At 45.0% G+C, this 24,600-nt stretch overlaps 1 protein-coding gene across 4 annotated transcripts in view; it reads right to left on the bottom strand.

Moving 5' to 3' along the window:
- MYO19 (myosin XIX) overlaps positions 1–24,600 on the bottom strand; it is a 1,002,409-nt gene that overhangs the window by 506,795 nt on the left and 471,014 nt on the right. The gene's annotated exons all lie outside the window — the stretch shown is intronic.

Here is a 24,600-nt window from a genome sequence, read left to right as displayed (position 1 = left end):
TGCGGCCACAGGTGACTTTGAGGGACGAATATGCCCCTTCTCGAGACTCTCGGAGATATAAGTTCGCATTGCGATTCTTTCCGGTTGAGAGAGATTGTAGAGGCGTGCTTTTGGCAGCTTGGCGCCAGGAATGAGGTTAATGGGACAGTCAAACTCCCGGTGAGGAGGTAGCTCCTGAACACCGCTCTCGGAAAACACGTCCGAGAAATCAGAGAGAAATGATGGCACAGTTTTAGTAGACACCTCTGCAAAAGTCGCTGTGAGACAATTCTCTCTACAAAAGTCACTCCACTCATTTATTTGCCTTCCTTGCCAATCAATAGTGGGGTTATGTCTAGTGAGCCAGGGTAACCCCAAAACTAGAGGAGAAGGCAATCCGTTAAGGACAAAACAAGATATATCCTCCACATGAGTGTCACCTACAGCTAGCCGGATATTGTGAACAATGCCCTTCAGAGATCTCTGTGAGAGTGGAGCAGAGTCAATGGCAAAAACAGGTATATCCTTTTCTAATGTGCAAACCTGAAAACCATGCATGGCTACAAATTGAGTGTCAATATGATTGACGGCCGCTCCACTATCAACAAAAATCTCACAAGAAATGACTTTGCTCTCTAGCGCCACCCTGGCAGACAGGAGAAAACGGGAACTGCAGGTCAGAGGAAAAGCATCAATTCCTACATCAACTTTGCCCAAAGTAGCAGATGAAGCAGAGTTTGATGATTTACCTTTTGAGGTTTTTCTCTTATTATCTGTAATGACCGACGACAGGCACAGGGAGGAAAACAGGGAAAGCCCTGCCCAAGGGAGAGGGAAAGGTGGTGACCCCTAACTCACCTTGCGGCTGGCACCTGACTGCCCTGACGTCCCTAGACGGGTTCCTCACCCGTGCGGCGATCGCGTGCCTAAACCCTGGCTTTCCCTAATATGAGCCCTGGATAGTGAACAGGCCGGTGGGATCGCTAGTCCACACCACTATCACTAAGAGGGAAACACCAGGGAGAGGACAGACAAAACATACAAACACATACACCCAGGTGGGCGACCACAATAAACCAAAAAGGTCCAACAGGGATCTGGAGGGTAGCGTACTGGACCAACTACCAGCGAACGCAGCAACACAGCTCCAGAAGGTCAGAATAGATGTCCAGGCAGGAAGCTCTATCTCTGGCAACCAGAGAAGTGTGAGAGAGAAATATAAGGAGGTCTGGGAGTGCTGGACAAGGAACAGCTGAGGAGAAGGAGCTACGGATCCCTGAGTGAGCCAAAAGGGTTTGCTAAGCAAACCCAGAAAGCTACTAAAAGGAAAACAGCCCTATCTTAAATAGAGCGTGCAGCCAACCGCTGCGACTTCCTGACCCCGGGTATAACGGAGTCAGGCGTGGTCCTCGACACCCTCGTGACAGTACCCCCCTCTCTACGAGGGGCCTCCGGACACTCAGGACCAGGTCTCCCAGGATGAGAGGCATGAAAAACCCGAACTAACCTGTCGGCGTTTACCTCAGACGCAGGAACCCACATTCTTTCCTCGGGACCGTAACCTCTCCAATGCACCAGATATTGAAGAGAGCGGCGGACCCGACGAGAATTAACAATTTTGGAGATCTGAAATTCTAGGTTACCATCCACGACAACAGGAGGGGTTGGCAGCGGTGATGGTTCTAGAGGTGGAACATATTTTTTGAGTAACGACTTATGAAAAACATTATGAATTTTAAAAGTCTGAGGTAACTCCAGGCGAAAAGCCACGGGGTTGATGATGGCTACAATTTTGTAAGGGCCAATAAACCTAGGACCCAGTTTCCAAGAGGGAACCTTCAATTTAATATTCCTAGTAGACAACCACACATAGTCATTCACTCCTAGGTCCGGACCTGGCGACCGTCTCTTATCAGCCATGCATTTGTATTTACCTCCCATATTTTTCAAGTTAGCTTGCACCTTCTGCCATACCGATGAAAGAGATGACGAAAACCGTTCCTCTTCGGGAACCCCAGAAGACCCCCCCTCTTTGAAAGTACAGAATTGGGGATGAAAACCATATGCACCAAGAAATGGTGACTTGCCAGTGGATTCCTGACGACGATTATTTATGGCAAACTCAGCTAACGGTAAATATGATGACCACAACTCTTGGTTTTCAGACACAAAACATCTTAGATATGTCTCAAGGTTTTGGTTGGTACGCTCAGTCTGTCCATTCGACTGAGGATGGAAAGCAGAGGAAAAGGACAAGTGTACCCCCAAACGAGAACAAAAAGCTTTCCAAAATTTAGAAATAAACTGGGTACCCCGATCTGAAACAACATCAGAGGGGACCCCGTGAAGCTTCACGATTTCACTGACGAATACCTGAGCAAGAGTCTTAGCATTAGGTAGTGCGGGTAACGCAATGAAGTGTACCATTTTGCTAAACCTGTCCACTACTACCAAAATAACTGTTTTACCCGCAGACAAAGGTAAGTCAGTGATAAAATCCATTGACAGATGTGTCCACGGTCTATTGGGAATGACGAGTGGAAATAGAGACCCTGCAGGACGTGTATGTGAAACTTTTGCGCGCGCACAGGTAGAACAAGACGACACAAAATCCAATACATCCTGACGCAACCTTGGCCACCAAAAACGACGAGACAATAGTTCCAAGGTTGCTTTACTACCCGGGTGCCCAGCAAGTGCCGAATTATGATGTTCCTTTAATAATTCGAAACGTAAGTTCAACGGTACAAACAATTTCTCTGAGGGGCAAGAGACCGGGGCGTCCCCCTGGGCCTCTAACACCTTCCTCTCCAAAACAGAGTGTACCGCAGAAACAACCACTCCTCTTTGAAGAATGGGTACCGGATCACTCACATTACCCCCTCCAGGGAAACAACGAGATAGTGCATCAGCCTTGGTGTTCTTTGCCCCAGGACGATAGGTAATCACAAAGTTAAACCTGGTAAAAAATAGCGACCACCTAGCCTGTCTAGGGGTGAGACGCTTAGCTGATTCGAGGTACAGAAGATTTTTGTGGTCCATAATTACAGTGACGGGGTGGACTGCCCCCTCTAAGAAATGACGCCACTCCTCAAACGCAAGTTTAATAGCTAATAGTTCCCTATTGCCAATATCGTAGTTCTTTTCTGCTGCAGATAGTTTTTTAGAAAAGAAAGCACAAGGACGCCATTTGCCAGGAGACGGACCCTGAGACAGCACCGCCCCCACTCCCACCTCTGACGCATCGAATTCAACAATAAAAGGCTGAGAGACATCAGGTTGGACCAGTACAGGTGCTGAGGTAAACCTCTCTTTTAGAGAGGAAAAAGCAACTTTAGCGGCGTCAGACCATTTAGAAAAATCATTCCCCTTCCTAGTCATGTCAGTAAGCGGTTTTACAATAAGTGAATAATTTTTAATGAATTTCCTATAGAAATTCGCGAAGCCCAAGAACCGTTGTAGTGCTTTGAGGTTCTCAGGAAGATCCCAATCTAAAATTGCCTGGACCTTCCTAGGATCCATACGGAAACCTGACGCAGATAAAAAATAACCCAGGAATTGTATCTCCTGAACGGCGAAGACACATTTTTCAATTTTAGCATATAATTCATTCGTCCGTAGGACCTGCAGTACTTGTCTGACATGCACCTCATGTGTTTTCAGATCGGACGAATAAATTAAAATATCATCTAGGTATATTACCACAAACCTGCCGATTAGATGACTAAAAATGTCATTAACGAAATGTTGAAAGACGGCAGGAGCATTGGTCAGACCGAAAGGCATAACTAGATTTTCATAATGCCCCTCAGGGGTGTTAAACGCTGTCTTCCACTCATCCCCCTCCTTAATACGAATCAGATTGTAGGCACCCCTAAGATCAAGTTTGGAGAACCACCTAGCACCCGCAATCTGATTAAACAGGTCAGGAATGAGAGGAAGAGGGTATGGGTCTCGGATGGTTATCTGATTTAATTCGCGAAAATCTAAGCAAGGACGCAGGCCCCCATCTTTCTTTTTAACGAAGAAAAACCCTGCAGCCACGGGTGAAGAAGAGGGTCTGATGTGTCCCTTAGCCAAGCTCTCGGAGATATAATCTTTCATGGCTTGTCTCTCTGGACCCGAAAGATTATATAACCTGGTCTTGGGTAATTTTGCGCCGGGAATAAGGTTAACCGGGCAATCATAAGGACGATGAGGTGGTAACTTCTGACAACCCTTTTCAGAAAAAAACATCCTCAAAGTCCGAAATAAATGTAGGTAGGGTAGTTATGGAGGCGACTAAGCAATTGCTATTTAAGCAATTTTCTCTGCACTGCTCACTCCACTCCAATATCTCCCTGGCCTGCCAATCCACCACTGGATTGTGCGCTACCAACCAGGGAAGACCCAGCACTACCGGAGTGGGAAGCCCCTCCAGAACATAACCTGAAAGCATCTCGTTATGGTGGTCCCCTACCCGAAGGTGTAAATTATGAACCATGTGCGTGAGGTTTCTCTGAGACAGGGGAGCAGAATCAATAGCGAATATGGGAATGGGTCTCTGTAAAGTACAGAGAGACAAACCCAAAGTGCGGGCAAAATGGGCATCTATCAAATTTACCCCTGCTCCACTGTCTAGAAAGAAAGAAATAGTCTCCGTCTTATCACCAAAAATAATAACCCCTGGCAACACAAATTGCGATGTACGTATGGAGGAAACGTATACCCCCCGGCTGACATCCTCCACACAGCCTGGGGTTAGTAGTTTTTCCGACGGTCTTTTGTTTCTGAGGAAAGAAGGACAGACATTAATGAAATGACCCCTCTCCCCACAAAAAAAACAAACCCCACGCCTACGGCGAGCCTCAGGAGGACGGACCTGACGAGTAGTTCCTCCTAGCTGCATAGGCTCGTCTAAGTCCGTACAGACTAACTGCTGCTTGGGAGGGGTTACCAATTGCTCCGGTTTTTTCAACCTGACCCTAAGGCGTCTATCTATTCGGATAGAAAGGGACATAACCGCATCAAGGGAAAAGGGGGTCTCATATAATGCAAGCGCATCCTTAACCCTTTCGGATAACCCAGAGCAGAACTGACTCCTGAGAGCCGGGTCGTTCCATTGGGTATCCGTAGCCCACCTACGGAATTCAGAGCAATACTCCTCTACCGGCCGCTCTCCTTGTAAGAGTCTCTGTAATCTTGATTCAGCCAGGGCGACTCGGTCAGGGTCATCATATATGAGACCCAAGGCCCCAAAAAACTCATCCACTGACCGAAGAGCCTGGGAATCAGTAGGTAAAGAGAACGCCCAGGACTGCGGATCCCCCTGCAGCAGGGAAATAACAACCCCCACCCGCTGATCTTCATTACCAGAGGAGTAAGGGCGCAGTTTAAAATATAACTTACAGGCCTCACGGAATGTCAAAAACTTGTCCCTTCCCCCAGAAAATCTGTCAGGGAGAGGGACCTTGGGTTCCGCAACAACCTGGTTACCAGTAGCAACCGCTGGGCTTGCAGTCAGTTGTAATTGCTGCTGTTGCTGGAGGACCGACGCCTTCAATCCTACCACCTCCAAAGACAGGCCATGAAATTGTTTGGACAGAGCAGCAATTTGATCCATACTGGATTCTAAGTAGGTAAAAAAATTTTTTTTTTTTTTTTTTTTTTTTTACCTACACAAAATAATGGCCAGAGATAATGTAATGACCGACGACACGCACAGGGAGGAAAACAGGGAAAGCCCTGCCCAAGGGAGAGGGAAAGGTGGTGACCCCTAACTCACCTTGCGGCTGGCACCTGACTGCCCTGACGTCCCTAGACGGGTTCCTCACCCGTGCGGCGATCGCGTGCCTAAACCCTGGCTTTCCCTAATATGAGTCCTGGATAGTGAACAGGCCGGTGGGATCGCTAGTCCACACCACTATCACTAAGAGGGAAACACCAGGGAGAGGACAGACAAAACATACAAACACATACACCCAGGTGGGCGACCACAATAAACCAAAAAGGTCCAACAGGGATCTGGAGGGTAGCGTACTGGACCAACTACCAGCGAACGCAGCAACACAGCTCCAGAAGGTCAGAATAGATGTCCAGGCAGGAAGCTCTATCTCTGGCAACCAGAGAAGTGTGAGAGAGAAATATAAGGAGGTCTGGGAGTGCTGGACAAGGAACAGCTGAGGAGAAGGAGCTACGGATCCCTGAGTGAGCCAAAAGGGTTTGCTAAGCAAACCCAGAAAGCTACCAAAAGGAAAACAGCCCTATCTTAAATAGAGCGTGCAGCCAACCGCTGCGACTTCCTGACCCCGGGTATAACGGAGTCAGGCGTGGTCCTCGACACCCTCGTGACATTATCACTCTTAGTACAGTTCAAGAATCTCCTAGACGGACAAAAATTTGCCAAATGACCTATGCCCCCACAACAAAAACACACCATACTCTGAGGACTAAATCCTCTTTTATCAGGGGCAAGTCGACCTAGCTGCATGGGCTCCTCCTCAGAGGGGAGCAAGACAGGATGAGGCCCCTGCATACTGAATGAGTCCGCACCACTGCCCCTAGACTGACAATGGCTGGACAAAGAGGTCTCGTTTCTTTCTCTTAGACGCCTGTCAAGGCGTACCGCCAATGACATGGCAGACTCTAAGGACGTTGGTCTCTCATGGAAAGCAAACGCATCTTTCAATCTCTCTGAGAGACCATGACAGAACTGACTCCGGAGTGCAGCATCATTCCAACCCGAATCAGCTGCCCATCTCCGAAATTCAGAACAATAAAGCTCCGCAGACAGTTTGTTCTGGCATAAAACACGTAAGTTAGATTCGGCCAGAGCAACACGATCCGGGTCATCATAAATCTGCCCCAGGGCCACAAAAAATCTTTCCACGGATCGAAGGGAGGGATCCCCTGATGGCAGCGAAAAAGCCCAAGTCTGAGCATTACCCCTGAGCAGGGAGATGACAATCCTCACCCTCTGCTCCTGATTACCAGAGGAGTGGGGACACAAGCAAAAATTGAGTTTGCATGCCTCTCTGAAGCGAACAAAATTCTCACTGCCCCCAGAGAACGTTTCCGGAAGTGAGACCTTTGGCTCGCAACAGACTCCATGAGCCGGAGCAGAGCCCAATGCTTGAAGCTGAGTCATAGATTGACGGAGATCCGCTACTTCCAAAGAAAGACCCTGCATGCGGTCAACCAGGCCAGAAAGCGGATCCATGTCAAAAAAGGACGGTTTTGGTGGATTATAATGTCACGGCTGTATGTGAGCAACAATAGTATACACAGTAAAGAGCTACTGACCGGACCCAAACTAGGGAGGATAAAGGGTGACCCCTGTCCGACCCTCAAAGCTCTCCCCATGCTGCTAAAGCACATGCCCGGATCCAAATGGCGGAACGAGGCATGCCCACGTGCCTAAGACTGATGACCACTGTAACCCCTACAATAGTGGAAGGGGCACGGCCACCGATGCCCTACTCAGTATATGGAGGGAACCGTGGCCACCTCAGATCCAGTCAGAAAATAATCAGGAACACAACAATGTCTGTACACTTAGCTGAAGGTGTTGCAGCCGCAGAGAAGACGGATCCAAGGACAGCTGGCAATATCCGGAGTGCTTGCTGCAGCAGAACACAGGTCCAGTGAACTGATAGCTACAAGTGAAGATACTAAAGCAAGAGCTACAACTGAAATGAGAACTATAATCCACGCCCTACAATAGGAGGAGGGGTGATATAAAGAGAGGGAAATCAAGCGCATGCGGAACAGCTGGGAGGAAGGAAACCAAAAGTAAACAGAGCAGTGAGAACTCCTCCCAGCTCTAGTAGTGACATCATCACAGGGGTGGAGAAACAGAGCTGTGAGAACGTCCCAAAGCTCTGGTAGTGACAGACACACAGTGTCCCAATGTAACAGCTGCGCATGTCCGCGCACGTCATCCAGCCGCGACCAGCTCGCGTCACTCGGCTGCGACTACGTAAGGTATAGCCAAATCGCGAGAGACCACACAAGCGGGTGCGCCTGCACCGACTGCGTCATAGCCGGCGTGCAAGTCATGTGACCAAGGAAAACTCTGTCACGTGACCGCTATAGCAATCGTGTTATAAGTTGCGCTATGTTGCTAAAACCAGACAATGCCACATTGACATGTTATATAGGTCTTCCAATATAGAACATAAATTAACAGGTAAGAAGATACATGCGTACAAAACGTATACAATGCTCACCACAGCAGGCCAACAGTAGTGGAAAAAATCCCACCACTGCAGGAGCATTTACATAAATGTGTCACCACTATTAAAGTGATTTAAAGGGGGTGCATCAAAAACTTCAACATAAAAACATATAAAAATACATATAACAGACAAAGATCTAGCTGATCCCTGCCACATTAAACTCCAAGTTGAGTCCGAAGGGCTGTAGGGACCTCAGCGTGTATATCCATTTAAGTTCTTTTTTTCTCAGTACAGCATCCTTATCTCCACCCCTGCGTAGGGTACCCACACTGTCAAACACCCTGAAACGCAATTGGTTGACAGAGTGTCTGGCCTCCACAAAATGTTTGGCTACAGGTTTGTCCATGCTTGCCTTTGCGAATTGTGCTTTTATGTTTATTAATCCGTTCACGGATTTCCATAGTAGTCTCACCTACGTAGATAAGACTACAGGGGCATTGAATGACATACACAACGTCACGTGACCTACAAGTATAGTAGCCATTGATCTTGTACTTTTTGCCACTATAAGGGTGAAAGAAGTGATCCCCTTTAAGAATATTGCCACAATTGCAGCAAGACAAACATGGAAAAGTGCCACTTTTACGTGGGGCAAGAAGTCTTTGTGTACCCAAAGAATGGCCAACAACATCAGTTTTTACCAGTCTGTCACGTAGGCTAGGGTTCCTCCTGTATGCCATCATAGGCAGGAACTTAAACTCCTCAATGTCTGGCAAATGTGCCAACAGGGCATTAGAAGCTCCTTTTTAATTGTACAGTTTTCCCAATAAGTTTATACTTTTGCTGTACTATTGCAATCACTTAAATGTTTCATCATTCTCTTTGGGGACACCTTCTATCAGCAGAAGCGGGGTGTCGCCATGGGGTCCAATGTGGCCCCAACCTACGCTAACACCTTCATGGCCGAGGTGGAGGACAGGCTGGTATACCATTCCCAATATTTTGGGAGGAACCTATGTTGGTGGCGCTACATCGACGACATCTTCATGATCTGGACAGGTACAGTTGATGAATTGATGAATTTCCACTCACACTTGAATGCTGGTGTACCAGGATTGCAATTCACGGTTACGTCTTCTAGTAGTGAATTGCAGTTCTTGGATGTACGGGTTTACGTGGTAGAGGGTCAAATTGCAACGGACCTCTATCAGAAGCCCACCGATAGAAACACTCTCCTCATGCACGATAGCTACCACCCACGACGAATGCTGGATTCCATACCCTGGAGCCAGCTACTAAGGGTCAGAAGGATTGTTTCTCATGACCCTATCTTTACACAGAGGGTCGATGCCATGTGCAATCGCTTTATTGAGCGTGGCTATCCCAGGACATTGTTAAGTAGAACAAAGCAAAAGGTGGCTTTGGTTGATAGAGAGTCTGTACGCCACAAGTCTACAAAGGCCAGGTCGGTGGCTAGGGTTCCCTTTGTATCCATCTTCGGCCGGGACAGTAGTGACATTGCCCACATTCTTAGGAAGGAATGGCACATATTGCAAAGAGGTCTGCCAGACATTGAGGAGTTTAAGTCCCCGCATATGATGGCATACAGGAGGAACCCTAGCCTACGTGACAGACTGGTAAAAACTGATGTTGGTGGCCATTCTTTGGGTACACAAAGACTTCTTGCCCCACGTAAAAGTGGCACTTTTCCATGTTTGTCTTGCTGCAATTGTGGCAATATTCTTAAAGGGGATCACTTCTTTCACCCTTATAGTGGCAAAAAGTACAAGATCAATGGCTACTATACTTGTAGGTCACGTGACGTTGTGTATGTCATTCAATGCCCCTGTAGTCTCATCTACGTAGGTGAGACTACTATGGAAATCCGTGAACGGATTTATAAACATAAAAGCACAATTCGCAAAGGCAAGCATGGACAAACCTGTAGCCAAACATTTTGTGGAGGCCAGACACTCTGTCAACCAATTGCGTTTCAGGGTGTTTGACAGTGTGGGTACCCTACGCAGGGGTGGAGATAAGGATGCTGTACTGAGAAAAAAAGAACTTAAATGGATATACACGCTGAGGTCCCTACAGCCCTTCGGACTCAACTTGGAGTTTAATGTGGCAGGGATCAGCTAGATCTTTGTCTGTTATATGTATTTTTATATGTTTTTATGTTGAAGTTTTTGATGCACCCCCTTTAAATCACTTTAATAGTGGTGACACATTTATGTAAATGCTCCTGCAGTGGTGGTATTTTTTCCACTACTGTAGGCCTGCTGTGGTGAGCATTGTATACGTTTTGTACGCATGTATCTTCTTACCTGTTTATTTATGTTCTATATTGGAGGACCTATATAACATGTCAATGTGGCATTGTCTGGTTTTAGCAACATAGCGCGACTTATAACACGATTACTATAGCGGTCACGTGACAGAGTTTTCCTTGGTCACATGACTTGCACGCCGGCTATGACGCAGTCGGTGCAGGCGCACCCGATTGGCCGAGTGACGTGAGCTGGTTGCGGCTGGATGACGTGCGCGGACATGCGCAGCTGTTACATTGGGACGCTGTGTGTCACGCTCATTACCACTTTGGATCCTCTGACACAGGTGAGGTAGATGGGCGTATGCTCACTTATTAGAAACTGCTGTGAGATCTCATTGTGATTTGGTGCAAAAGATGTGTGTTCCCCGACCTATTTGCCCATTGGGCTATCATTAATGTGGGAGTGTCTAATTTTTTGTATTTATATGTGAGCTTGTACACTTGTAACATATGCTTGATAAAGGCTATACCTAGCCGAAATATTGCTACCTTTGTACACTGTGCTTTGGAGTTTTGTACAATAAAGAAGAATTGGTTGGATATGCAGCTGTGGCCCTCTATTTCTACTGCTCACCTTTGGACCGCATTGGATCTGGGGTCTCCTGCCCAGCTGCTGCATTTATACCACCACAGCTCTACATAAGCCGTATGAAGTGCTGCTCCTGAATTCCCTTTTTTCTCAACTGCAGAATGTGGTCGTTCCCAGATGACCACATCAACAGTTGGGGCAGTGTGTCGCTCCAAAGTAAAGGCAGGATTAAGTGCTAACCACCATGTCTCCATACTCAAAACCGACGGTAATTGGATCGTAAAAGTACCTGGATTTATCGCTAAAGATGATATGGTTCCAGTCCATAGTAGTCTAGGTTTCTCGTTCACACCACCACTGCAAACAAAGGCGACAGTGGTTGGCTGTCAGTGGCAGGACACTTATCGTGCACCGTGAAACCAGATTTAATTCTGCTAAATACTTGGATATGGTCTGAGCAGAAACCGGTGTGTAATGAAAATACTACCCGTGTCTAAATAATAATCAATGAAACTAGGAGATGTTTATGCTTGTAGGCAGATCAAATAATCCTCTTAACTGGTCTGTCTGGACCGCCTGGAACCTGGTCACTGTATGTGTCGTCCTTCACTTAACCACTGCTTCCAACATCTCCTAACAACTAGCTTAGAATGGCATAGATGGCGGGCAATTCTTCAAAACGGCCATCCTGCTTTTCTCAGTACAAAGACGTGCTCCCTCAAAGTCTTAACTGGGCAAAATGTCTTCAAGTGTGTGGGAGAGCCATGTTTTGCAGTCAAAGAAGTTTCACCAAGAAGTACACTATGTGAACCTTTGCATAGGGAAACACTCTTATGACCTCTTGTGGCAAGATCCAGTGGCAACTCAAAACACACCTCTAATCCTTTACATATTTGCCTGAAACATACACATGTAAACAAAATTGTTGGTACTTTTCCGTTAAAGAAATAAAAACTCGTAATTGTCACTGAAATAACTTGAAACTGACCAAAGTAATAATAAAATTTACCGAAAATCAAATAATGAAAATCAGACATTTGCTTTTGAATTGTTGTTCAACTGAATAATTTACAAAACAAACTAATGAAAATGATGCTTTAGGCCCAAACTTTCTTTTTCACACAAGATAACAGGAGAATATCCACCCCACAATTTGCTACTCATTTTCTCCTGAATACAGTAAGACCCCAATTGTGGTCGTAAACTGTTATTTGAAGATATGCAAGGGCTCAGAAGGGAAGAAGCGTCGTCTGAATTTTTTAACATGGAATTTTCTGTCATGGTTTTTAAGAGCTATAACTTTTTTAAATTTTTTTGTTGACTGAGCTGTGTGAGGGCTTATTTTTTGCAGGACAAGCAGTAGTTTTTATTGGCACCATTTTGGGGTACATATGGCTTTCTGGTAAACTCATGCCATTTTTCTATATATATTTTTTTAGACCATTTCACTTGATAGGGTAGATTATGTGATGTTTTTGTAGATCCGGTTTTTACGGACGCAACAATACCAAATATGTCTTTTTTTTTTTTTTTTTACGTTTTACACAATAAGAACATTTTTATTTAAAAAATCATGTTTTTGTGTTGCCATTTTCGTAAAACCATATTTTTTAAATTTTTCTGGTTATGGTCTTGTGTGGGGGCTCATATTTTGTGGGATGAGGTAACGTTTTAATTGCTACCATTTTGGGGAACATAAAACTTTTTGGTCAATTAACATTATGTTTTTTGGGAGGTGATGTAACTAAAAAAAGCTAAAAAAAAGTTTTGGCTAATGTTTATTATTATTTTTAAAGCGTTTACCAGATTTATATAGAGTCGGCCGCCACGGATGCAGCGATACCAAAACTCTATTTTTAAAAAAATTTTAATGACTTAATTTTTTTTTACATGTGCAACTTTTTTTTTGTAAAACACTTACTTTTTATTTTTTTTATTTTACACTGTGTCCCCCATAAGGTCATACAAGACCTTTGGGGGACATTTTAATTTTTTTTTTTTCACTATTGATTTCTCCTGTAACTGGGGCTGACTTAGTACCCCAGTTACAGGGGAAATAAATCCACTAGAGAGGCTGTACAGCATTATACAGCGCTGTCCAGCCTCAGTGCAGGGCTGATCGAAGTCCATGGAAGACTCGGCAGCTCCTGCACTCCCCCCGCCCTGGCGGTCACATGATCACCGGGCGGGGAAAGGAAGCAGCACATTGCTTCCTCAGCTGTATACACAGTGCTCGTTCAATGCTGTGTATAGAGCGATCTAGAAGGTAGGGGAACAGAGGAACGGGCCCTGCATTCTCTTTGAGGTGCCCTGCTGTCACTAACAGTGGGCCCCCCGCTCAGTAGCTGCACCATTAGCGTGCAGCTGGCATCTCTGAAAAGACGTTCCAAAACGTCTGATCAGAGATAAACTCGCCCGCCCAGGAAGTTTACAGTCAATGGGCGGTCGGGAAGTGGTTAATTGCACAACCTTGTGAGGCAATTACTGCAAGCGATTACTGCAACTCTCAAAGAAAATTCTGCACCTGTCCATAGGAATTTTGGCCCAGTCCTTGTGAGCAAACAGTTCCACCTGTCGCAAGTTTGATGGGTGCCTTCTCCAGACTACATTTTTCAGCTCCTTTCACAGATGTTCAATAGGATTTAGATTAGGGCTCATAGAAGGTCATTGCAGAAAAGTCTAATTCAGAGATGCCCAACCTGCGGCCCTCCAGCTGTTGCAAAACTACAACTCCCAGCATGGCTCGACAGTCTACAGCTATCAATCTACAGCAGGGCATGATGGGAGTTGTAGTTTTACAACAGCTGGAGGGCCGCAGGTTGAGCATCACTGATCTAATGCATTGCTCTTAGCCATTCTTGGATGTTTTTAGTTGTGTATATTTAGTCATTATCCTTGCTGGAGGACCCATGTCCAGCGACTAAGACCAAGTTTTCGGACACATTTCGCACCAGAATGCCTTGATGGTTTTGAGATTTAATTGCATCCTGCACAGATTCAAGATGCAACAAAGTAGCCCCAAAATATAACAGAACCTCCTCCATGTTTCACAGTAGGTACAATGGTCTTTTCTTTGTATGCCTCATTTTTGCGTCTGTGAACAGAGCTGACGTGACTTGCCAAAAAGCTACTGTTTTGTCTCATCTGCCCAAAGGACATACTCTCAGAAGCTTTGTGGCTTGTCAATATGCATTTTGGCAAATTCCAGTCTCGCTTTCTTATACTTTCAACAGTGGAATTTTCCTCGGTCGTTGTCCATTAAGTCTACTTTGGCTAAGAGAGTAAGAGGTGGTGCGATCTGACCCTGATGTACCTTGACCTTGGAGTTCACCTCTAATCTCTTTGGAAGTTCTTCTGGGCTCTTTGGTTAACATTCGTATTATCCATCTTTTCAATTTGTCATCAATGTTCCGCTCGCGGTCACGTCCAACGAGGTTGGCTATAGCCCTATAGACCTTAAACTTCTGAAAAATGTGCAATTTTATTAACAGGAACATCAAGTTGTTCACAGGTGGTCTTATAGTCTTTACCTTTAACATGATTGTCTATAATTTTCTTTCTAGTCTCCTGAGTCAACTCTCTAATTAGCTTTCTTTGGTCCATGTTCAGTGTGGTACACATCATGATACCAAACAGCACAGTGTCCACTTTTCACCCTTTAAATAGGCAGACTAACTTATTACCCGTTTGAAGAAACCTGTGATGCTTATAACGGGACACACGTTAGTTTAAGATGTCACTATGGTCAAATTATTCTCAATATTTTCTAGGTGTACCATTATTTTTGCCCAGGCCAGTTTCATTACTTTGCTTTTAAAAATTATTCTGTTGAACCACAATTAAAGAGCCATTTCTCATTTTCAGTATATTTTTATTATTACTTTTGCTAGTGTCAAGTTATTTCAGTGACCATTGTGGGTTCTGCTTTCTTTAATGGAAAGGCACCAACAATTTTGTCCACGTGTGTCATAAATATGATGTGGGGGTGCATTAGTGCGTAGTAGCTATTATATAATTATATGTGTTGTGTTTCTGCTGTATAAGGTGTGATTTCTGCTGGATAGAAGGGTAATTCAACAAATGGCTGACTGCTTTGAAGCCTCCATTCTATCCCAGCAGGGTGGAGTCGAGCAGGCTGGGCCTCTGCCAGCTACAAGAGATGCAGATGGACAGTTCTCCTCATCATTACACTTATAGTACGTACACTTACGCTGTTCACTATTATGATCTGTTCACAGCGCTACTCTTCGACTTCTGGAGCTATATTCATAGCATTCTGCGGATCTGTTTACTATACATCTGTAAATTTGTATATACGTAGCACATCTGTATACTTGTTCATAATACATCTGTATATTTGCTGTCTGTAGAGGAATATAGAAACTGTTCATCTGTATGCATCAGCATATCTGTATATATATATATATATATATATATATACAGTACAGACCAAAAGTTTGGACACACCTTCTCATTCAAAGAGTTTTCTTTATTTTCATGACTATGAAAATTGTAGATTCACACTGAAGGCATCAAAACTATGAATTAACACATGTGGAATTATAAACAAGTGTGAAAAAACTGAAAATATGTCATATTCTAGGTTCTTCAAAGTAGCCACCTTTTGCTTTGATTACTGCTTTGCACACTCTTGGCATTCTCTTGATGAGCTTCAAGAGGTAGTCCCCTGAAATGGTTTTCACTTCACAGGTGTGCCCTGTCAGGTTTAATAAGTGGGATTTCTTGCCTTATAAATGGGGTTGGGACCATCAGTTGCGTTGAGGCGAAGTCAGGTGGATACACAGCTGATAGTCCTACTGAATAGACTGTTAGAATTTGTATTATGGCAAGAAAAAAGCAGCTAAGTAAAGAAAAACGAGTGCCCATCATTACTTTAAGAAATGAAGGTCAGTCAGTCAGCCCAAAAAATTGGGAAAACTTTGAAAATAAGGGCTATTTGACCATGAAGGAGAGTGATGGGGTGCTGCGCCAGATGACCTGGCCTCCACAGTCACCGGACCTGAACCCAATCGAGATGGTTTGGGGTGAGCTGGACCGTAGAGTGAAGGCAAAAGGGCCAACAAGTGCTAAGCATCTCTGGGAACTCCTTCAAGACTGTTGGAAGACCATTTCAGGGGACTACCTCTTGAAGCTCATCAAGAGAATGCCAAGAGTGTGCAAAGCAGTAATCAAAGCAAAAGGTGACTACTTTGAAGAACCTAGAATATGACATATTTTCAGTTGTTTCACACTTGTTTGTTATGTATATAATTCCACATGTGTTAATTCATAGTTTTGATGCCTTCATAGTCATGAAAATAAAGAAAACTCTTTTAATGAGAAGGTGTGTCCAAACTTTTGGTCTGTACTGTATATTTGTGGTCATGGCTGCGGATGAGAGGACCTTGTGTGAGAAGTGGGGGACAGGCCTGCCCTGTTTACTTACCTCATATCTGGACTGAATGGCTGGTGGTGTGCCCTTAGCCATGAACGAGGGTAGGCCTATAAGGGGGCAAAGAATAAGCCAGGTAGCGTAGGAAAGGAGTTTATTATACACGCAGTACATCATAAAACCAGATTACAGAAAGCCTCAGATATCTCTCTGTGTGGATTTGGAATGTACCGCCCGTCGCATGCAGAGTGCCAGCGACCCATTTTTTGGATGATGTGAGCTGGGACATTATGCTTTGATGCTGCGGATGCAGCCCCAATGCAGAAAGAATGCCCCGAAATGGTTTTCGGATCATATCCTAAACCCGGCACTAGAGAACGGATGTGTGAAATGAACAGGGATGACGTGATGGATCTGACTTTGAACGGAAGCAAAGATCTGTCTTGGGCCGAATCGGCCAACACGGCAAAAGCTGCTGGAAGACCTGAACCGGGCACCATTCATTGAAAGAAGGGAAGTACCTGATCCCTACTGGAGGACCGACTTGGGATGTCTTGGAAGAAGCGAGGTACAGGATGAACTGGTCGTCATGCCGGACCAGCTGGCCCTTGGTTAAACCTTTGACTTTGGCAGAGGAGCTGGTGAACTCCCCTGGCCTTAAAAAACCATAAAAGCTGAGGAACATGGCCGCTTTGACAACGGTACCAGCAAGGAGCCCAAAAGGATTGCCATCTAGGGAGGTGGATAATTTCCTAAAGAGTTCTCCTGACACCGGCTGTGTAAGAGTGCTTGTCCTCCCGCTACTCTTTTGAATGCCCCTAAGGGTGGCTTTTATCGGCTGTGACAAGAAAATCGACCTACAGTCCGGATCTTCCAACGTGAGGAAATGCTGTACCCCGGCCAGGTATAACTTTATGGAGTTGTAGGAAAGTTTGAGCTCCAAATGGCAGTATGCCAAGAAAGCCATGATGTATGCAGTCTTGCCGGTATCATGTCTTGGGTAGTGTTGAGCGAACTTCTGTTTTAAGTTCGGCGTCTAAAGTTCGGCTTCCGGTTAGCGGAGAATTCCGATATGGATTCCGAATTCCGTTGTGGTCCGTGGTAGCGGAATCAATAATCGGCCATTATTGATTCCGCTACCACGGACCACAACGGAATTCGGAATCCATATCGGAATTCTCCGCTAACCGGAAGCCGAACTTTAGACGCCAAACTTAAAACAGAAGTTCGCTCAACACTAGTCTTGGGTGAAGGAGCGTGAACTTGTGGAACACATTCCAGCCTGTTCTATAGTTTCTGGACGTGTTGACAGACAAAGAATTTCGCACCAGACTTTTTGCTGAATCAATATAAGATTTTAATCCATAACCAGAGTTTGGAACGCTGGAGGGGATAAACCCACTTGGTCCGCCTCCGGCATTGCCTGGAGAAAATTATGAAAATGAAATCGTGACAAGGCATCTGCGGCGATATTTTGTGTGCTCTGGATATGCCTGCAAGTTACATGAAAATTGTGACGGAGGGAAAGCCAGACCAACCTACGGACAAATGACATGATGAACGGAGACTTAGATCTGCCTTTGGCGATGATGTCTACCACCGCCTGATTATCGGTGACAAAAACTACAGATGAATTGGTCCATTGACTGTCCCAAACTTGAGCTGCTGCTACAATGGGGTACACCTCTAGCAAAGGGGAAGACTTCAAAGCTTGCTGCGCAGAAAACACCTCTGAGGGCCAGGGACCAGCAAACCACTGATTCCCGCTGATTGCTGCGTAACCTGCAGAGGCCGCGGCGTCCGTGAAAATCGTGGCCGATGTGAGACCCCATTGAGAAACAAACATGGAGACCCCGTTCCAACTGGCGAGGAACGTGTTCCACATTGCCAAATCCGCGATCGCTTGACTGTCTAAGCAGAGAAGACTATCCTGCTCAGGGGCTGATGGAAGCAGCTGTAACAACCGGGAGGTGAAGGCTCTGCCCTGCGGCATGATTCTAGAGGCAAAGTTCAACATACCCAGCAATGATTGTAACTCCACTTTAGTGAAACGTCTGGAACCCACTGCTTTGGAAATCTCTTCTCAGATTTTGGCGAGCTTCTCCTCCGGAAGCCTAGCTTGCATTTTTATGGTGTCCAAAACTATCCCTAGAAAGGTGATTACCGTCGAAGGGCCTTCTACCTTTGAAGAGGTGATGGGAACGTTGAGCTCGGAGAAGATCTGGAGAAGGGACCTGAGCTTGCTGGGTCTGTTGCCTGGTGATTCAACCAACAGGAAATCATCCAGGTAATAAATGACCAGCGGGCAATCGCAGCAGTTGACTAAAATCCAATGGAGGGCCTGCGCAAATTGATCAAACAGCCAGGGACTGCTCTTGGATCCGAAGGTCAGATTGCTAGCAAAATAGTAAAGATTTTGCTATTTGATGCCATAAAACTTCCAGCGCTGCGGGTGAATGGGGAGCAATTTGAACGCATCTGCGATATCCGCCTTGGATAGCCAAGCCCCTCTGCCTACCTGGAGGATGAGATGTATAGCTTCATCGACTGAGGAGTACCTCATGGAGAACTCTTCAGAGGGAATCAGAGAATTTAAACTCGGGATGTCGGAACCATGAGGCGCAGAAAGATCGTAAATGAGACGTTTTTTATTTGAAAACTTTTTAGCCACAATGCCGATAGGGCTGACCCTCCAAGAATCCAAGGGGACAGTAGAAAATGGCCCTATGAGGAATCCCTTTTCCAGCTCAGATTGTATGAGGACTCCTACAGAGTCAGAATCCTTGGCGGCTGAAAGGAGATTAGGACCCTCCCAAGTGGACTGGGGAAACGCGACCAGACCCGTATGGAAACCCTCGGCAAACCCGGCTGCAAGAAACTGAATGAAACGGGGATTGGGATGATTATGTAGGAGAGCTGCCAGGAGGTTCACGTTGACCCCGACTAGTCATGAGGTCCTGGAGGAACGCTGTGGGCAGGTTGTAAGGGGGTGGTCTCTAAAGAAAACAGAACAAATGTGCAGGGCTCTACATTTATTGTAATTACATATGGCCATGTTGTAATTATTGCATATTTGACTATTACCCAGGAAAACTATGGGGCAGACTAATTTATCGGTGGATGGAGCGGGTCTTTGCGGGAAACCAGAGGTGCTGGGAAGGAATCTGCCCTGGGAGACGGGAGGGACCACGTTGGGGCACCAATCTGACGAGTGGAGGATGGAATTGCAAGAAGCACATGCTGGAGCATTGAGACCAGCGAAATGCGACAAAAGAGCTCCATATCCATGGATGCCCAATTGGTGGTGTGCTGGAACTGGGCCAGAGTAGTGGCCGCCTTAGCAGAAAACGAGGGATGGTAGTCGTAAAAGGCGGGTCCGCCATACTTGTGGCCCAGATCCGTAACCCTGTACAGATAGGTGTCCAGCTCCTCCCGTCTTCCAGGGTGGGCAGAACAGATGATGTCACTGTATAAACTGAAGGCCAGAACAAATTCCGGGATAGACAATTTTTTGTTGAGGCGGACATCCCTGGCTTTTAGAGTGACGGAAACGTCGCCGCAAGCAATGGTCCTATTATCGATGGTGTCATGGGTAGCTATGAGAATGGTAGCTAAATTGATGTCCTTGCCATCTAGGATATCCCTCCTGATGTTGTCTGGGACAAAATGTGCCAGTGCTACCTCAGATGTGTATGAGGCCCTACCTGGGGAATGGGAACAAGAAGCAGCGGCCACCAGAACCGGAGGGACGGAGGGAAAAGGTGACAGTCCTCTGGATTCTACCGCGATCAATCTAGCCTGCATGTCTGAGGCAGAAGTGGCAATGTTGTTAATTGTGGCATGTAACTGTGCCAATGACAACTGAATGGTTGACATGGGTATTTGATCCGCTGGAGGAGCCGTTGGCTCGGACACCATGAGTCTGTATAGCTCTGCCTTCCGAGCCGACGCTGGGTAACGAATCCCTCGGCTGTTGAGTTCTTTGATCAATTTTGGAATTGTCCAACTCCTGAGCGACATGGAGCTGCCGTGGCCGGAAGCGGAAGACTCAGGGATTGATAAGGATTCCTCGTGGTCTCATAGATGAGACATACTGTGGGAGTGAGAAATTATGACAGAATTAAAGGTCGGAAGAGCCTGGAGTAAAGAGTGACCCGTGACCGTGATTTTATTATTTATTTATTTATTTTTTGGTGCTGGTGCAGACCGGAGTGTGAGAGCTTACCTGTGTGGACCTGAAAAGAAAGTGACAGCCGGCGATGACGTGACTTAACCGAAGAGGAAGTGTACTGTGAGAAAGGTGCGCACCGAAGTGATAATGACTGGACGGTACCTGAAGAATGACCCAGGTACAAAATAAAGATGCAACAACTGGTCCCGGACATGAAGTGTACAGGACGATGAAGTTAGTACACATGAGGCTGGGAGTGACGTATCGAGAACATTGCAGTTGTGTACTTTTTTTTTTTTTTTTTTTTTTTTTTTGCACAGGAAGGAAGAAAACTGACCACTACAACAGGCCATGGATACTTGGCAAAACAGAAAAAACGTGAGCCAGCGTAAACGGATAGTCAATGACGAATTAAAAACGTAAGCCTGAAAACGAACCAGGCAACAGAAATTATTGAAATAAAAACATAAGCCTGCATGACGTAACAGGCAACAAAATTATAATCAGAGTTAAAAACGTAAACCTGGATGACGTGACAGGCAGCATATTTAAGTTAAAAACGTAAGCCCGAAGACGTAGCAGGCAACAGAAATTATCAAATTAAAAACGTAAGCCTGCATGACGTAACAGGCAACAAAATTATAATCAGAGTTAAAAACGTAAACCTGGATGACGTGACAGGCCGCATATTCAAGTTGAAAACGTAAGCCTGAAGACGTAGCAGGCAACAGAAATTAAGCATACATGGGTGTATTAAAGACGTAAGCATGCACGATGTTGCAGGCCACAAAATAAATTAAATGCGAGTTAAAAACGTATGGCCGGGAAAACGTGACAGGCAACAATTATTTCCAAATTAATGTAATTTTATTTTTATTTGATTTTTTAAGCGTAAAACATGGGCCCGAATGACGTACCAGACCAGGACGTTATGACGGTGACCTATGGAGACGGTAGACAGCCGCAGACCCTGGAGCAAACTTGGGGCTAAAAGAAGCTGGAGGCACCAGACCTAATTAAACGCTGACCAAGCTTGGACTACGTCGGGCCCCTGAACGGCAGAGAAATGCGGACTAGCATGATAAGAAGGGCCAGACCTTCTAATTATACTGGAGCCTAGATGACGCTAGCAGCCGTGTGCGACTGTAGGGGTTGAGGAAAAGCGACTGATGGTTGGAAGATTGACTGAGCTGTGTATGCTCGTGTTTTTTTTTTTTTTTTTTTTTTTGGGGGTCCCCTTTAAATTGGGTATGTGTTTGATATATTTTAATTTTTTATATATACTTAATTTGTTTCCCTCGTATTACTTGCTTTCCCAGGTTTGGTGTTTTTTTTAACCACTTAAGTACCACAGGTTTATACCCCCCTAGTGACCAGGCCCCTTTTTTTTTTACAAATTGGCACTTCACAACTTTAACGGTTTATTGCTCGGTCATGCAACGTGGCACCCAAATGAATTTTACCTCCATTTCTTCTCACAAATACAGCTTTCTTTTGGTTGTATTTGATTGCTGCTAAGATTTTTAGTTTTTCCTATATTAATCAAAATAGGCCGCCATTTTTTTTAAAAAAAAGTGTATTTTTAACTTTATCTGGTTAAATTGTTCAAATATAATTACATTTCTATACAAGTTTGTGTCAGAATTTATTGTGCTACATGTCTTTGATAAAAAAAAATCCAATAAGTGTATATTTATTGGTTTGCGCAAAAGTTATAGCGTTTACAAACTATGGTACAAAAATGTGAATTTCCGCATTTTGAAGCAGCTCTGACTTTCTGAGCACCTGTCATGTTTCTTGAGGTGCTAGAATGCCAGGATAGTATAAATACCCCTCAAGTGACCCCATTTTGGAAAAAAGACACCCCAAGGTATTCCGTGAGGGGCATGGCGAGTTCCTAGAATTTTTATTTTTTTTGGCACAAGTTAGCGGAAAATGATGTATTTTTTTATTTTTTTCTTACAAAGTCTCATATTCCACTAACTTGTGACAAAAAATAAAATTTTACATGAACTCGCCATGCCCCTCAAAAAATACCTTGGGGTGTCTTCTTTCCAAAATGGGGTCACTTGTGGGGTATTTATACTGCCCTGGCATTTTTGGGGACCTAAAGCGTGAGAAGTGGTTTGGAATCCAAATGCATAAAAAATGCGCTGTAAAATCCTAAAGGTGCTCTTTAGAATTTGGGCCCCTTTGCACACCTAGGCTGCAAAAAAGTGTCACACATGTGGTATCGCCGTACTCAGAAGAAGTAGGGCAATGTGTTTTGGGGTGTATTTCTACATACACCCATGCCGGGTGAGAGAAATATCTCTGTAAAAGTCAACTTTTCCCATTTTTTTATACAAAGTTGTCATTTTACAGAGATATTTCTCTCACCCAGCATGGGTATATGTAAAAAGACACCCCAAAACACATTGTCCAACTTCTCCTGAGTACGGCGATACCACATGTGTGATACTTTTTTGCAGCCTAGATGTGCAAAGGGGCCGAAAGTCCAACGAGTACCTTTTAGGAGGGCATTTTTAGACATTTGGATTCCAGACTTCTTCTCACGCTTTAGGGCCCCTAAAATGCCAGGGCAGTATAAATACCCCACATGTGACCCCATTTTGGAAAGAAGACACCCCAAGGTATTCCGTGAGGGGCATGGCGAGTTCATAGAAGATTTTTTTTTTTGGCACAAGTTAGCGGAAATTAATTATTTTTTTGTTTTTTCTCACAAAGTCTCCCTTTCCGCTAACTTGTGACAAAAAGTTCAATCTTTCATGGACTCAATATGCCCCTCAACGAATACCTTGGGGTGTCTTCTTTCCAAAATGGGGTCATTTGTGGGGTGTTTGTACTGCCCTGGCATTTGAGGGTCTCCGCAATTATTACATGTATGACCAGCATTAGGAGTTTCTGCTATTCTCCTTATATTGAGCATACGGGTAATGAGATTTTTTTTTTTCGTTCAGCCTCTGGGCAGAAAGAAAAAATGAACGGCACAGATTTCTTCATTCGCATCGATCAATGTGGATGAAAAAATCAGTGCCAAAAAATGTGCAAAAAAAAAAAGGAGGGGAAAGGCGTCTGCCAGGACATAGGAGCTCCGCCCAACATCCAAACCCACTCAGCTCGTATGCCCTGGCAAACCCGATTTCTCCATTCACATCAATCGATGTGGATGAATAAATCATTGCCGGAATTTTTTTTATTTTTAATTTTTTTACTAAGTGTTTGCCAAAGCATATGAACACCATATGAACACAGCATATGAACACCGCCCCTCAGCTCATAAGCCTCGGCAAACGTACCTTTTTTGACTACAGCGCCGCATACACCGACTTTTGTGTAATCTGACAGCAGCGCAATGCTTCTGTCAGAATGCACATCAGTGCTGCAGCTGCTTGATCGCTTGGTCCACCTAGAAGGTAAAATAAATTTAAAAAATAAAAAAAAACAGGCCGCAACGCAATAAATTTATTAACATTAACTGTATATTACATTTGAACAGAAGATTAACTTTTATAAACTTTAATGAACTTTTGAAACAGAACATTAACTTTTTTGCTTACCTGATTTTTATTTTTTTTACCTTTAGAGGACAAACCTCTCCTTCCCCATGGGACAATGTGCAAATCGCCCAGAGATGTACATTATGCACTTTGTCCCAGGTGAAAGGAGAGGTTTGTGGCAGCTCTGTGTGAAAGGGCCCTAAGACCCTGTGTGCCTGTCCTGTGTCACGCAATCCCTATACTAATAGTGTACCTGTGTGTGGAACTTGCGGAAACACACCCTATGCATAGGGCAGGCTGGTCAGGACAGTGAGGACAAAAAAAGGTGGTGTCACGCCTTATTCCACCCCTGCTACAGACACAACATCTTTTTCTTGGGGAACGTTGAGTTGGGGTACCAGGATAGACACTGGGGAAGTGTCTGCCATGTAGCCGGCTCACTACATCAGGGACTTGGGGCACGGACCCTCCTGGATACAGGATTTCTGAAATGATCTCTTCCTGGAATTTTAGGAAGGATCCTGTTCTCCCAGCCTTACTG

This window comes from Bufo bufo, chromosome 3 (assembly GCF_905171765.1).
Source record: "Bufo bufo chromosome 3, aBufBuf1.1, whole genome shotgun sequence".
NCBI lineage: Eukaryota > Metazoa > Chordata > Amphibia > Anura > Bufonidae > Bufo > Bufo bufo.
The sequence above is the reverse complement of the archived record's forward strand: the minus strand, read 5'-3'. Positions and strand labels throughout refer to the sequence as shown.